We start from the raw sequence: 15836 nt of genomic DNA on the forward strand, positions 1-15836 counted from the left end.
GGATTCTGCCTGGTCTGTGGGTGATTTGCCCAGTGATTTGGGCAAATCGTTCTCTGTCTTTTCTGGTGATCTGGGCAAATCACTGCCCTGATTACTTTCTGGCAGAATTTCTTCCATGGCCTGTTTTTGCAATTTTTTAGCCTTGCTGTCTTGTAGCTCTTTTCCACTCCTCAATGTGATGGCACTAGCATTTTGTCTTGGATTTATCTCAGTTTGGGAGGGCAAACAACAACTTACCTGTGCTAGCAATATGGTTGTGCTGGATTCTCCAGAGGGCTGGTTTGTTTCAGAAATAGCAGCAGATTTTGGTTCAGTTGGGGCACTTCCAGCAGTTGCTGGTTTATGGACAGCAGCAGGGGATGTAACAGGTACTTCGGCTGGTGCTGATTTGCGAGCAGTAGTGGCATTTTGACAGCAGTTGCTGTCTCTATTTTCAGCAACTTGGACAGCAACAAATTCTGTAATTTCTGGTGTAATTTTGGCAGTTTCAGCAAGTGCAGCAACTTCTGGTTCAGTTGGGATAATTTCTGAAGTTGCTGATTTTTGGACAGCAGGTGCTGTTTTTGCAGCAGGAGCTTCGGTTGGTGCTGATTTTTGGACAGCAGCAGATTCTGCAGTGGGGATTTGTGCCGCAGACTCAGCAGCTTGGTCTGTTTCTTCGTCATCGTCCCATAGATCTTGAAGCTCTTCCTCTTTTCTTAATATGTGTGTGTTCCAATGGTCAACCGCTTGATCCACTTGCTGTTGGAGAATTTTCCCAGAAATTTCCAATTTCCTTACCTTCTCTTCAAGTTCCATAAGGGAGTTCTGAGGTGTTGCTTGGGCTGGATAGTTTTGGTAGTAGTCAGCCTTTGCATAGTCATAATTCAGATTGTCCCCCCAACATGGATTGTATTGCAGATCTCTTTGGTAGTCATGGTAGTGGTCTGTCCTTGTATAGCCATAGCTCATATTGTCTCCCCAACCTGAATTGTATGTGTCAAGGTAGGGATTATGTCTTGGCTGTCCATAGAATCCTGCATGTGCTTGTTGAAGTTGTTGGGCTTGACCTATACCATAATTTCTCACCACAGAGGTTAGTTCAGAAATTTGAGAAGAGAGAAAAGACATACTTACCGTAGCCATGCTTGTAAGGTCTTGGCAGTGTGTTCAATTTCTGGATCGTAAAGAAGAGCTTCTTTACGATCAGCCCTGATCATAAAAGGAAAATACGTTAGTTTAAATCAATTTCCCGGCAACGGCGCCAATTTTTGATAAGCGGTTGTCGAAGCCGTAAAAAATAAACCTATTAAACAATCAACAATAAACTTGTAGATAGTGGCAATAGGGTCGAACCACAGGGAATTGACACTAATGATTTTCCTAATAATGACTAGGTTAAGTAAATAACAAGTAATTAAAAGAGGGGGGTTTGAGTTGATGGATTAACACTAAATAGCAAAAGAAAGCAATAATTTAAAGATGAGTAAATCAATAAGAGAAAAGCTTCTAGTTGAAGTATGGATCTATTTCAGATTGTTTAGAATTGATCATTGATTCTTTAATACTCCTATTTATCTCAATAAATTAGTTTAGGATGTGGAAGACGCTTCTCACAATCCAAATTCCTCCTTAGTTCTAGTTTGATTAGGAAACGTTCGCTAATCAAACACTAGTTAACAAGTTGCCAAGGAACGTCCTTGGGGCCTTTGGCATCGAACAACTGCTAACTGCATTAAGACTTAGAGAAACCTAATTCTAACCTTGCCAACCGCGTGGTCAAGTTTAGATTATGCAACTTGATTAAATGTGTGTTTAAATGATCTAAGCAATTACGGACCTAAACTATTCAAACAATTGTTACTCAAGCAATTAAAAGCAATAGGCCTAAATTGATTCTAAAAGCAAAGCAACAATTATAGAAAGATCAAATTGCATAAATATTGAAAATAAATAGAAGTTTAACAATGGAGATTTAAATCTCCCAATTCATCACAAATCTGAATTTTCCAACTTCAACTAGAAAAGAAAGTGTTTAGCCACTCATGGTGGACAAAATCACAAAAGAAAAGAAGAAAGAAGAGATTGCTGCGTTTCTGGAGAGTTTCTGAAGCTGAGAGATGATCAGAAGATGCCCTTGCTGGTTTGGAGGTTGCCCTTTTATAGCTGAAGAAATCTCTCCTTCTAGGGTTTTGAAATCCCTTTTTAATTTGGCTTGTGATTCCTCTTTTGATGTTGAATTTAATTGCAACTGGAATTCCTTAAGTGAGAGACTCTTTCGTGGCTCTTGGAATTGATTTGGTAGTGATTGAGTTGGATTTGGACTTCTGAAAACTCAAAATTCGGTTTCCAGCTGTTTTCCCGCCTCTGCTGTCAAGTTCTGCTGTCAAGGTGATTTGCCCAGTTTCTGCGAGTGATTTGAGCAAATCACTGGGCAAATCGCTCTCTGGGATTCAGTCCAGTTTCTGTCTCTGTCGCTGCAAGTGATTTGCCCAGTTTCTTCGAGTGATTTGGGCAAATCACTGGGCAAATCATATTTGCTGTCATTTTCTGCACTTTTTCTCCAACTCTTCAATTTCTTCCTTTTCTACAAAAACATAACAAAAACACAATTTAAGCTAGAAAAATGTGTAAATAAACAGTAAATAATATATTAAAAACATGGCTAAATTATGCTTGGTCAGAGAGATAATGGTGGTGAGAAGCGTCTTCCATCCCCATAACTAATCTATTGAATCAACCCAAAAGAACAAAGTGTAACGACCCCAAAATGGACCGTCACCGGCGCTAGGATTCAGGTCGGCTTAAGGCCGCCAGAACCCGTAGCAAGCCTGCTATATTCTCTGTATACCTGTAAAACTCATACATGATCATACATTTTCTGTGAAAATAAAAACTCATGCAACTCTTTCCCATAACCGCATAAAACCTTCAGAAAATATAAAAACAAGCTCAGGATCTTCACTTACCTCTTGAAACCACGAAGATGAACGATCCTAATGTGGAGGTTTGGAGCAACTCTCCTTCAAACTCTCCAAAATACACAACTTTGAGTTTTTAGCTTAAAACCTTCAAAATAAACATAAAAATCAATCAAATCTTTGCATGATGTAAGGAAAACATGAAGAAAACTCTCAAAAGGACAGGGTCTTACCTCAGCAGGTCAAAGAAACGGTGATCTTATCGTTTCAACCGACTGAGGGCCTTTTATAGGTGGCTGGCCAGACCACCTTCGGCGACCACACGTGAAACCGAAAGCCATGCATGTTCGGCGGCCGAACCTCAACTTCGGCGGCCGAACCTGGCTTTTCTGCCTTGGTTCATTTCACTCCAAAACTCATTTCCTTAAAACTATGAAACATACCAAAACATTTTAGAAAAACATAAATCTAACCCTTCTAGAGACTTCCGGCATCCTAACCTCCATCGGAAAGTAGAATTTCGATGCCGGACTCTAGCTGGGTATTACACAAAGTGTCTGTGATCAATCCCAATGACTAAAGTGGATCCAATACTTCAACTAGAGCTTTCTTATTATTTATTTCTCTTTTATTTTATTATTCGCTTATTTTAATTGCTTTTAGTAGTTCATTAATCAAATCAATCTCAAACCCCCCATTTTACTTTACTGCAATTTATTTTTATTCTGCTTTCAGTTTATCTCATTTTTGGTTTATCTCATTGTTTCAGTTTATTTTATTGGTCTTGTTGAGAAAAATAAATAGGTAATCAATTCTCTGTGGATTTGATCCTTCACCACTATCTGCAGTTGTAAATTGTTGATAACCAAGAAGGTTATTTTTGACCGGCTTCGACAACCGCGAGTCAGTACCCTATGTACCCACCCCCATCTTTCTACCCAGGTACAGCAATCCTTACCCTGGGGAATGTTGCGCCCCCTCCACCACCAGTAGAACCCATGGTCCTAGAAGCCCAAGTACCTAAGCCTAGCTCATCTGGAGGGAGCAAGATCAAGATGACCGATTACATGAAGCTGGGTGCTCCCCAGTTTGAAACAGGTGATGACCCGTTTATGTACCTTGAGAGGGTCAAGATGATTACAGATGAGATAGGAGCTGATGGCAGTAGAGCCATTCTGATGGCTGGGTTCACACTGAAGTGCAAGAAGGCCCGAGAGTGGTTTAAAAACTATGTGAGCCCGAGGTTGGATAGCCTATCATGGGAGGAGTTTGCTAATGAGTTTGCTGGATGGGCTTTCCCTGATAGTTCAAGGGAATTGAAGATGATTGAATTTGAGCAGTTGAGGCAGTCAGAGGAGATGAGTGTAGATGAGTACACAGACAGGTTCTTGGAGCTGTTGCCGTTTGCTGGGCAGAATCTTGACACAGACCAGAAGAAGTCAAGAAGGTATATCATGAAGCTTCATTCCAGGTATTCCTCCTTGATCCAGTCAGCAGAAAGGGAAAGTTTCCATGCCATAGTGGATATGGCCCGGAGGATGGAGGCTAGTGCAATAATCGAGGGAAGAGTTAAGCAGTCAGTGGCACAGCCTTCTGGTTCCAAGACCCCAGGTGGGGGAAAGTTGGATCCTTCTTCCTTAAGTTCAGCAGCTTCAGGTAGTAAGAAGTGGGACAGAGGCCACAGGAAGTCCAAGAAGAACAAGTTCTGGAGCAAGATCAAGTCGGGTCTGGGATTAGGAAGTGGCTCGAGCTCAGGTGCAGATAATGCAGTATGTATGAAGTGTGGGAAGCCGCACAAAGGAGTATGTCGGTTTGGGACGACAGCCTGCTTCAGGTGTGGGCAAGAGGGACACATGGCTCGGGAGTGTCCTAGAGCAGCTTTTGTGGCACAGTCTCAGCAGACAGCTTCTGGTAGTGTGGCTTAGCCAGTAGCTCCAGCCGTAACTCAGGCTAGTGGCAGAGGTCGAGGGAAAGGGGCAGCCTCTTCTTCAGCGGGTTTCAGGGGTGAAGGTCCATCAGCTCCAGCACGGATCTTCACCATGACTCAGCAGGAGGCAAATACATCTAACACCGTGGTGTCAGGTAATCTCGTCATTGGCTATTCAGATGTTTATGCCTTAATGGACCCTGGTGCATCTCATTCTTTCATTGCTCCGAGGGCCGTCGAGAGGTTGGGTTTGATGGTCTCTGGTTTAAAGTGTCCCCTATGGGTCAGTGGATCCAAGTGTGACCCGTCAGTGGCAGAGTCAGTCTGCCAGTGTAGTCCAGTTTTTATATAGGGGAGATGCCTTTCTGCCGACCTTGTGGTTCTAGAGTTGACAGATTTTGACATCATTCTAGGGATGGATTGGCTATCTACCCATGGTGCTACCTTGGACTGCAAAGACAAGGTAGTCAGGTTCAGTTGTCGGGATGGGTCAGAGGTTGTCTTCAGAGGAGACAGGAGGGGTACACCTAGAGGTTTGATATCTGCCCTACAGGCTCGTAGGCTGCTCAGGAGGGGTTGTCAGGGTTTTCTAGCTCATGTGAGAGAGTTGGATAGTCATGTCAGAGAGCCCGTCTCAGTGCCCGTGGTCAGAGAGTTCATAGATGTTTTCCCAAACGAGCTGCCAGGTTTACCACCTCCTAGGGAGATAGAGTTTGAAATTGAGTTAATGCCTGGAACCAGACCGATCTCTATCCCTCCCTACAGGATGGCACCAGCAGAATTGAAAGAGCTTAAGGAACAGTTGCAAGAGCTGGTAGATCAGGGCTTCATCCGACCGAGTACCTCACCTTGGGGTGCTCCAGCGCTGTTTGTGAAAAAGAAAGATGGATCCCTTAGACTTTGTATCGACTACAGGCAGTTGAACAAGGTCACTACCAAGAATAAGTACCCGCTGCCGAGGATCGACGATCTATTCGACCAGCTAGCAGGAGCAGGTTGTTTCTCCAAAATAGATCTGAGATCCGGGTACCATCAGTTGAGGATAAGGGAAGAGGATGTGCCGAAGACGGCGTTCAGGACCAAATATGGGCACTATGAGTTTCTTGTGATGTCGTTCGGGTTAACCAATGCCCCTGCAGCATTCATGGATCTCATGAACAGAGTGTTTAGTCAATACCTGAATCACTTTGTTATTGTCTTCATAGATGATATCTTAGTGTATTCCAGGAATGCAGAGGAGCATGCCCATCATCTGAGGTTAGTCCTGCAGACCTTAAGGGAACATGGCTTGTATGCCAAGTTCTCCAAGTGTGAATTCTGGCTGAGGAGCATTTCATTCTTGGGGCATGTGGTGTCAGAAAATGGAATAGAGATGGACCCCAAAAAGGTGGAAGCCGTAGCTAACTGGCCTAGACCCACTACAGTAACAGAGATCAAGAGCTTCTTGGGTTTGGCAGGTTACTACAGGAGGTTCGTCCAGGACTTCTCTAAGATTGCAGCTCCTATGACCAGATTGACTAAGAAGAACCAGAGGTTTGTGTGGATCGACCAGTGTGAAGAGAGCTTCGAAGAGCTAAAGAGGAGGTTGACTTCAGCACCGGTGTTAGCTCTGCCATCTAGTAATGAAGACTTCACAGTGTATTGTGATGCATCCCGTGTGGGACTGGGTTGTGTACTGATGCAGAATGAAAGGGTGATTGCTTATGCTTCTAGGCAGCTAAAGAAGCACGAGTTGAATTACCCTACACATGACCTAGAAATGGCAGTGGTGATCTTTGCACTCAAGATGTGGAGGCATTACCTTTATGGGGTAAAATGTGAGATCTTCACAGATCATAAGAGCCTGCAGTACATCTGGAGTCAGAGAGAGTTAAATCTGAGGCAGAGAAGATGGGTAGAACTGCTTAGTGACTATGATTGCAAGATCCAGTACCATCCGGGTAAGGCGAATGTTGTGGCAGACGCCTTAAGCCGGAAATCACTTGGCAGTTTGTCCCATATTTCAGCAGAAAGGAGACCAGTGGTGAGGCAGTTCTTTGAGCTCATTAATGAAGGTTTGCAGTTGGAGTTGTCTGGTACAGGTGCTTTGATAGCCCAGATGAGAGTAACACCCGTGTTTCTGGAGCAGGTGGCTCAGAAACAACATGAGGACCCAGAGTTAGTAAAGATTGCCAGGACTGTTCAGTCAGGCAAGAACGAAGAGTTTAGATTTCACAGTTAGGGGATCCTCCACTATGGGAATAGATTGTGTGTACCAGATGACGTGGGTCTGAAGGGAGACATTATGAGAGAGGCTCATAATGCCAAATACAGTGTTCACCCTGGAGCCACCAAAATATATCAAGATCTAAAAAGAGTGTATTGGTGGCCAGCTATGAAAAGAGAAGTGGCACAGTTTGTGTCAGCCTGCGAAGTGTGTTAGAGGGTGAAGCTGGAACATCAGAAGCCGGCTGGAATGCTTAACCCACTACCGATTCCATAGTGGAAATGGGAGAATATCGCTATGGACTTCGTGGTGGGGTTACCGGCAGCGTCCAACAGATTGGACTCCATATGGGTGATTGTGGACAGATTGACCAAATCTGCTCACTTCATCCCTGTCAGGAGTGGCTATTATGTGGACAAGTTGGCGCAGGTGTATGTTGATGAGATTGTCAAGCTGCATGGGGTTCCTGTTTCAATAGTGTCTGATAGAGGACCCCAGTTCACCTCCAGGTTTTGGCGGAGTCTGCAGAATGCTATGGGTACCAAGTTGGATTTTAGCACTGCCTTCCATCCTCAGACGGACGGACAATCAGAGAGGACCATCCAGACAATAGAGGATATGCTCAAAATGTGTGTGCTGGATTTTGGCGGTTCTTGGAGGCAACATCTACCTTTGGTGGAGTTTGCCTACAATAACAACCATCATGCTAGCATAGGGATGGCTCCATATGAGGCTTTGTATGGAAGGAAGTGCAGGTCACCTGTTTGTTGGGAAGAAGTTAGAGAAAGGGCCTTGGCAGAGCCTGAGCTAGTAGAGATCACCAGCAGAGTAGTGCTCATAATCAGAGAAAGGATCAAGACTGCTGTGAGCAGGCAGAAGAGTTATGCAGATATCCGCAGAAGGCAAGTAGAGTTTCAGGAGGGGGATTTGGTATTGCTCAAAGTGTCTCCAATGAAAAGGGTGATTCGGTTTGGGAAGAAAGGTAAGCTAGCTCCACGGTACATCGGACCCTTTGAGATCTTGCAAAAGATTGGGAATGTATCGTACAAGTTGGACTTACCTGCTTCAATGGAGAGAATCCATCCGGTTTTCCATGTTTCCATGTTGAGGAAATTTGTGTCAGATCCGAGCAAGGTTCTTAGTGAGCCTGATGTGGAGACTCAAGAAGATCTCACCTATGTTGAGCAGCAAGTGCGGATCTTGGACACCCAGATCAGAAAGCTAATGAACAAGGAAATCCCGATGGTGAAAGTCCTTTGGAATCACCACAACATCGAGGAGTGTACCTGGGAGACACGGGAGTCTATGCTCCAGCAGTATCCTCATCTCTTCTAAGGTGAGTTTTATGTGCTTTGTATGTGTGTTCATGTTTTGTGCTGCATGTGTTGTCTGGTGAACATTCGGGGACGAATATTCTTAAGGGGGGAAGAATGTAATACCCGGCTAGACTCCGGTATCGGAATTCCTACCGTCCGGTGGAATCTCGGATGTCGGAAACCTCTAGAAGGAGAAAATCATGTTTTTATAAATGTTTTAATGTATTTGATGGTTTTAAGAAAGAAAGGAATTGAGTTTTGAATGAAATAGACCATGGAGACTTTTCCAGGTTCGGCCGCCGAACCTCAAGTTCGGCCGCCGAACGTGGGATAGTTTAGGAGGGCAAGTTAGGCTTTCGAAAGTGGCCAAGGTTTGGCCGCCGAACCTCATGTTCGGCAGCCGAACTTGCATGAGTTTTGGAGGCACCTTAGGCTACCGAAAGGTGGTCTGGCAGCCCCTATAAAAGGACTCCATGGCCGAAATGGGCGAGCTTTCTCCCCATTTTCGGCCAACGGTGAGTCCATGCTCTCCCATGGTTGATTTTTGATGTTTTCCTTCGATCTTTCAAGTTTTAACAAGTTTTATCTTGATTGAAGATATTTGAGCAAGTTTTGGGGCTTGGAGACCAAAGAGTTGAGATCTCCCCCATCTCCAAGTTAGGATCGTTTCTCCTCTAGATCTTCAAGATGTAAGCTTCGATCCTACCATTCTTATATGTTTTAAACGAGTTTTATGAAGTTTTTGGGGTAGAAATGCATGTTTAGGTTTTATTTGAGTTTATGGGTTTATGTTGTATTTATGAGCAATGTGGGTTGTTTATGTGTGTTTGATGTATTGTAGTTGGGGTTTAGGGTAGTTTGAAGCCCCTAGGAGCTTATGTATGTGTGCATGCATGCTTTGGAAGTGGTTTGTTTGAGTTGTGTAGTTTGGGACGCATTTGTGCATGAGAAGGGCTGGGTTCTGCCACTTTGGGAGGACCCAGGTTCGGCAGCCGAAGGCCCTTTCGGCCGCTGAACCTGCCTGTGGTAGCATGTATCGACTGCCGAACCCTGCCCCCGAAAGAGGACTTTCGGCTCTGGAAGGGACTTTCGGCCGCCGAAGGTGCCGCCGAACATGCATGAGTTTCGTCTTTGGAAGGAACCTTCGGCAGCCAAAAGTGCCGCCGAAGGTGCATGACTTTCGTCTCTGGAGGGACTTTCGGCCGCCGAACCTGCCGCCGAAAGTGCCCTGTCCAGCCTTCCTTTGCATGTTTCCTATGATTATTTTAAGGTGTTTTAGGGGGTTTTTAGGGAGTATTTTTAGAGTCATGTTCATGAATGTTTGGTCCTTCATTTGAGTCCACCTGTGTAGGTTCGGACCCGAGGAACCGAGGACCCCAGCAGTGAGTCAGCTGCTTCAGCATCTTGTCAGAGCTAGCCTGAGGTGAGTGGAATAACTCTTTATGTTTCTGAGCAAATAATGAAAGTTTTAGCATGATTCACGCATCACGAATGCCATGAGATATATTAGGGTGCTTGCATTAGAATTCACGAATATGTTGCATTGCATATTATGTTGTTGATGTGGATGAACGTTGAATGACCCATTAGCCCTCATATGTTATGACATGATGATACGATATGGAAGTCCAGGCGTGCCTGCACTACGCCCCTGGCACTATGTAAGAGAAAGTCCGAGTGTGGCCTGCACTACGCCCCCGGCACGATTGGATATGTATGTTATGATATGGAAGTCCATGCGTGCCTGCTCTATGCCCCTGGCATGATTAGACTGTATGGAGGGCTAAATGGTGACAAGTTCATCCTTAATGTGATTTGTCTGTGATGTGATGCATTCCATTATAGCATATGTTTTAAATATTTTATTATTCTGCTCACTAGGCTCTAGTAGCTCACCCCACTCCCTTAATCCCCCAGGTTTGCAGGTACGGGATAGACCAGGAGGTCAGCTAGAGTAAAGTCATGGTCATGTAATAGCTAGTGGTGGACATGATAACCATTGAAATGTAATGTTTAGCACAGTAATGTAATGAATAGTATTAAACAGTTATGTAATGTAATGGTGTTATTGAGGATAGAATTGTGCTTGACCCTAGTTTGTATGTTAATCCCTTTTGATACATGATTTTTCAAATGTGATGGTTTAATGATGTTTATGTAGACCAAACTTAATATATGCTATGTTACCCCATTGGAGCATTGTTGAGGACTCCAGTGTGGGGTTGATGATTATGTATGTGAATAGTGCATACACAGATTGAGTTTGGTAAATGAATAAGAAAGTTCAAAATTTTTATGTATGTGTTGATCATGTATGGGATTAAACAGGTATACAGGATGAATGTTTGACTTGCTACAGGTCCCGGCGGCCTTAAGCCGATCTGGATCCTAGCGCCGGTAGCGGTCCGATTTTCGGGTTGTTACACTTCACCATATAGATTTCTTAAAGAAAGACTTCAGATTAAATATTATAACTATTACCTAATACCCACCAAATAAATAATAATACATATGGCATCATCTCATAAATCTTATTGTCAAAAGAATGGATAATAAGTCAGCAGATGAATGCTATAAGATAAGAGTTTTTTAATAAAATAAAATGAAAATTAGAGCATAAGTGAAAGGATATGTATTACCACAATAATTGAAGTCACAAAGTTAAAGACCAAACCAGTAAAGCAGAGAGGACAAAACACATAAAGCAAGCCATGAAACTGCATGAAATGAAATCACAACACAAGAACTGCTTCCTATGGCTGTTTTATTTACAGTAAGCCAAGTACTATAGATATATTACACATATTCATTAACCAACCCTCTTTTTTTTCTTTTTATCTTTCTTTTTCTAATTTTTTAGGGTTTTATTGAACACCAAGATTAAATACTATTACTCTTATGGATCCATGTCCATGTCCAGTCTGATTTCTCACTTGCAGTTGCACGGATCACAGTTGCAGTCAGAATCATTAATCAAGCCAAATTTCAATAAGCAACTTCAACTTTACAATATCATATGCAACACCAGCCCAAAAATAATTAACTTTCCCTAAATTTTCCAAAATTATCTAAATAAAAAAAAACATGGATACATTACGTAAATGCAAAAGCAAACTCTAAAATCGTGATATCTTCGATGGAAGTGAACCAACAGCAATTGATTTGCTGAGAATCACAACTGGACACGAACCAGCTGAAAGTGACGATAGGACACGAAGACATGATGTGACGGCAATGATGGATTTGCTGAGAATCACAGTGACTTCTTTTCAAGCGAGGGCATAAAATCAAAAGGGGAGGCAATCTTCTTGGAAGAAAAAAAAGGAAGGAACTTGGCTTAGAATAGGGTATCTCCAATTATCAAAACCACGTAGTTTTGCTCATAAATATTAAAATTTAATTAAAATAAAATTGAAAAATCTAATTTTTTTTTTCTATTTATATAATTTAGCAATCAAAAGAATTAGTCGCTATTTGGTTACTAATAAAATCAACGTTATTTTAATTATTTAGTCGCAAAAATGGTTGCAAATTATAGTATTATATTCCCGCTCAAAAAATGGTCACAAATATCTCGCGCCACTTATTCCTACCAAACTTAGCAACGATTTAATATTTGGTCGCTAAACTTTTTGTTAAATAAAAATATCATTTTATTCAGGTAGTAGCATAATGGTTGTTGATTGGCTGCTATATAGCAATCAAAAATTTTGATTGTAATTTCACAATTTTTTTTGTAGTGTTCTTAAATCATTCTCAATAATCATGTAGTGTTTTAGTGTCCTTTTATCGGATCCCAGTGATCTATCTCCTTATAGCAATAGCTCGAGAGGTTAGAGAGAATCTTTCCAAAAACATAGTCGTCATCTCCGTCCATGAGTCAATGCTTCCTGAGGGCAAGTAAAACAACCATTCTTTAGTTGTATCTTCTAAAGAAAAGGGAAAAGCATGTAATTTAATTTGCTCCTCAGTCACTCCCTGTGGTTTCATGCTTCGGCATACGATATGAAATGCCTTGAGATGTTTATAGGGATCCTCATTCTCCTTCCCATATAATTTGGGTAGAAGGTGAATCAACCCTGACTTCAGTTCAAAGTCTCCCCGGAGTGGTGGATAATTAATGCAAAGGGGAGCTTCATCAATAGGGGTTGTTGCTAATTCCCGACAGGTTCTTTCTTCAGCCATGGCAGGTTGGTTCCTTAGTAGTAGTGCAACTACTGGTGGTGCTTCTTCTTCAATGGTGAGAGCATCTTCAGCTAATGTTTCTTCTTCGGTGGTCAGCGTTATCTCTTCCGCTATTCTAGACTTGCTAACCAACGACCTATTTCGGCTTCGTTTCTTTCCTCAAGCTTCATGCAATTCTCTCAATTTCAAGATCAAAAAGAAGCTCTTCAGTTTGATCAGACCTGGTCATTTATAAAATAAAATGAGTTAAACACCATTCCCCGGCAATGGCCCCAAAATAAATCCTACTCTTTCCAATAATTATGAACTGTAGATATGGTGAGTAGGGTCGAATCCATAGGGAATGAGTTAACTACAATTTTATTTGTGAGAATAGATGCAGAAGATGACTTGCTGACTGACTGGTTTCCGACCAAATTATGGACCAGAAGACCGACCTACCTTCGACTAACCAGTTGACGACTATATGACTCAATGAAATGAAATTTAGACCTTCTAACCTGTCGACTTGCTGACTAACCTCTTGATCATCGACCTATCTATACTGCTGGTCTAACGTCCTGACGTACTTATGCCCTTATGATCAAATGTCCAACTTGTTGGCAGGATGGCCAACTAACTTCCGAGCTAATGGCTGAATTGAAGACCTGCCTGTTAACCTGAAGAAAATCCGACTATCTGACCTCTTGATGACTTCCCTATCGTGACAACCTATTGAGCGCATGACTTGATGACCTAATGACTTGGAGACCTGACGTTTGACCAGTTGACTATACGTCTTAAAGATCCGCTTGTTAACCTATCGCACGTCTGACTATCCGACCTTATGCCTGGCTCCAAAAACAAAACAAACTAAATTACAAATATAAAAAAGAGGGGTTTTTATTGAGAAGATTTAATCAAAAGCAAAGGTAAACTAATAAATAACAAATAATTAAAGAGGTTAATCAGAGTAGGAAAACATCTAGCTTTCGAAGTATCTCGATGTCAGTTCTTATGGATTGATCTTAGATGCAAGGATGTCCGATCTCAATCTTCTAGTCAGCCAGTTATAGTTGTTGACACGGTCTAACAATCTAATCTTTATTTAGATAAGAGACTGAAAAGGATCAACTCACTAATCAGCCCCTAATTATCAAACAAACCACATAATTAGCTCAATGAGATTTCAATTTGATAATTGCATTAATAACTAGGAAGACTTGACTCCGACCAATAAGCTCACTCAGCGCGGCCGTGAAATCAGAATACATTATTCTATAATAAAATATTGTTTGTCACAAATATCAAACTCACAAGTGATTACAATCTTAATGAATCTGAATGACAGTATATTATTCATTCAATTCAACAATTGGCTAGACTACATCAATTAAACAAACAATAATCTCAAGAATAAAAGAAATAACATAGAAACCAGAAATGAGAAGGAAAGATTAAGCTTGATTGATCTCACAATTCTTTAGAATTACACCCTGAAAAATCCCTTAGCTAGATAAAAGGAGTTTAGCTACTATAGCTCATGACAAAACTCTGAAACTCTCAAACTCTGAAAAACTCTGAATGCCCAATTATAAAAAAGCTTCCCCTTTTAAAATGGGAAAACTTGAACTAAAGAGGAAGAGAATAAATATCCATAAAATCATGGTCTTTCTGAAATCATTCCTTTCCAAAGTGGCCTTCTTCAATCATGCCCAGAAATCCCATTATATTTCATAACTCGTGCCTGCGGTCCTGTGTACGAAGTTTACCTTGAAAGAGGTTGTCTCTATGAGAGGTCTGACTAGGTCTACTGAGGTCTGCTTTGCGAGAGGTTGACCTTACAAGAGGCCTGCTCGATAAGAGGTCGACTTTGCGCAAAATCTGTCTCTGCGATTCCTCCTCTGATTTTCCACCTAATTCTTTCAATTAAGGCTTTTATTTCCAAAGAGTACAGAATATGTCAATATTGCAAGAAGGAAAAAAAATCCATAATTCAACATAATCAACTCCAAATTCACGAGAAAGAAAGTGCATTAATTAGGCAAAATAAACACCCTATCATTAAGAATGTAACTAGGTTTCCTAAGAGTTTTTTTAACTAATGTACCCAAGTTAACAAAGATAAAGCCTATGCATTAACAAAATGGCTCTAAATGACTATGAATGATATGCATTTGACTTTCATCATAGAAATCAATTAAGTAATCAAAAGAAAAGTCTTTTATTAAAGATTGTGTCAAGTATATTGGACTTATTCAAAGGCATGCCCCTAGTTTACTTTGCAAGTCTATCTTCATCTCTTGATGCTTCAGAGTCTTTAATTGGGCTTTTGTTCTAGGTCAGCTATTTCCTTTTCATCAATGAGGTCTTGGATCTCATGATGAAGACAATTAGACTTGTTTGTGTCATGACATGGTGTTTGATGGAACTCACAAAAAGTTCCCTTTTGAATTTTTTTAGCAATGGTTTTGGTAGTGGGGTATCTATTATAGGTTGAAGTAGCCTTTCATTTCTCAATTTGGAAAACACTATTACTATAGATTCACCTAACTTAGAAAATCTTATTGTAACTCGAATACTAGACATTCGATTATATGGAATCTGATCATAGTGGAAGTTCCTTTCACCATTTGTGGGCTCACTAAAGGGATTGACTTCAATGGCTCCATCATTTATCTTATCTCTAATTCCACCCAAACATGAAATAAATTTCAAAGTTGAAGAGTGGTAGATAATATATCCTTCTTTCTCCACCTCAGATAGAAGTCACAAAATGTCCTATTAGCTTTCTGTTCGGTCATCTCTAGATCCTTCAAGGTGATATCCAAAATAGTGTTGTAGTACTATTGGATAAACTTCTACCAACTCATCCCCACCCTTCGTATGAACAGCTTCTAAATTGTGGTACCATGAGGAGGTGAACCCTCCATATGAGGGAGCAAAGAATTGAGCCCTATTTTTGAATGCCAATTTCAGTATTCCATTCCAGCAGCCTTTAGAATCTTAGCCATCATTTCTTTTAGTTTACTATCAGGGTCTCATCCAACACTTCCTTTATCAGAGCACAGGTGTTATCGTCAGCATTAGAATTGTTTTAGATTAAAAACTAAGGGATCTCTTTATTCTCTAAAGTCTACCCCCTCTCTCTTTTCCAAGCATTCTGATGTATGTATAATATAGAGGGTTAGTATGACGCATGAATAAAGTATAGATGCACGCATGCATATATGCATGTGATAATACTTATCCTTTGAGCCTTTGCTTGAAGCTAGGACTATCTTGAACTAGGTAGAGAAATTCAGTAGGACAGAAGAACTTGT

Source organism: Manihot esculenta, chromosome 7 (genome assembly GCF_001659605.2).
Source record: "Manihot esculenta cultivar AM560-2 chromosome 7, M.esculenta_v8, whole genome shotgun sequence".
NCBI classification, from domain to species: Eukaryota; Viridiplantae; Streptophyta; class Magnoliopsida; order Malpighiales; family Euphorbiaceae; genus Manihot; species Manihot esculenta.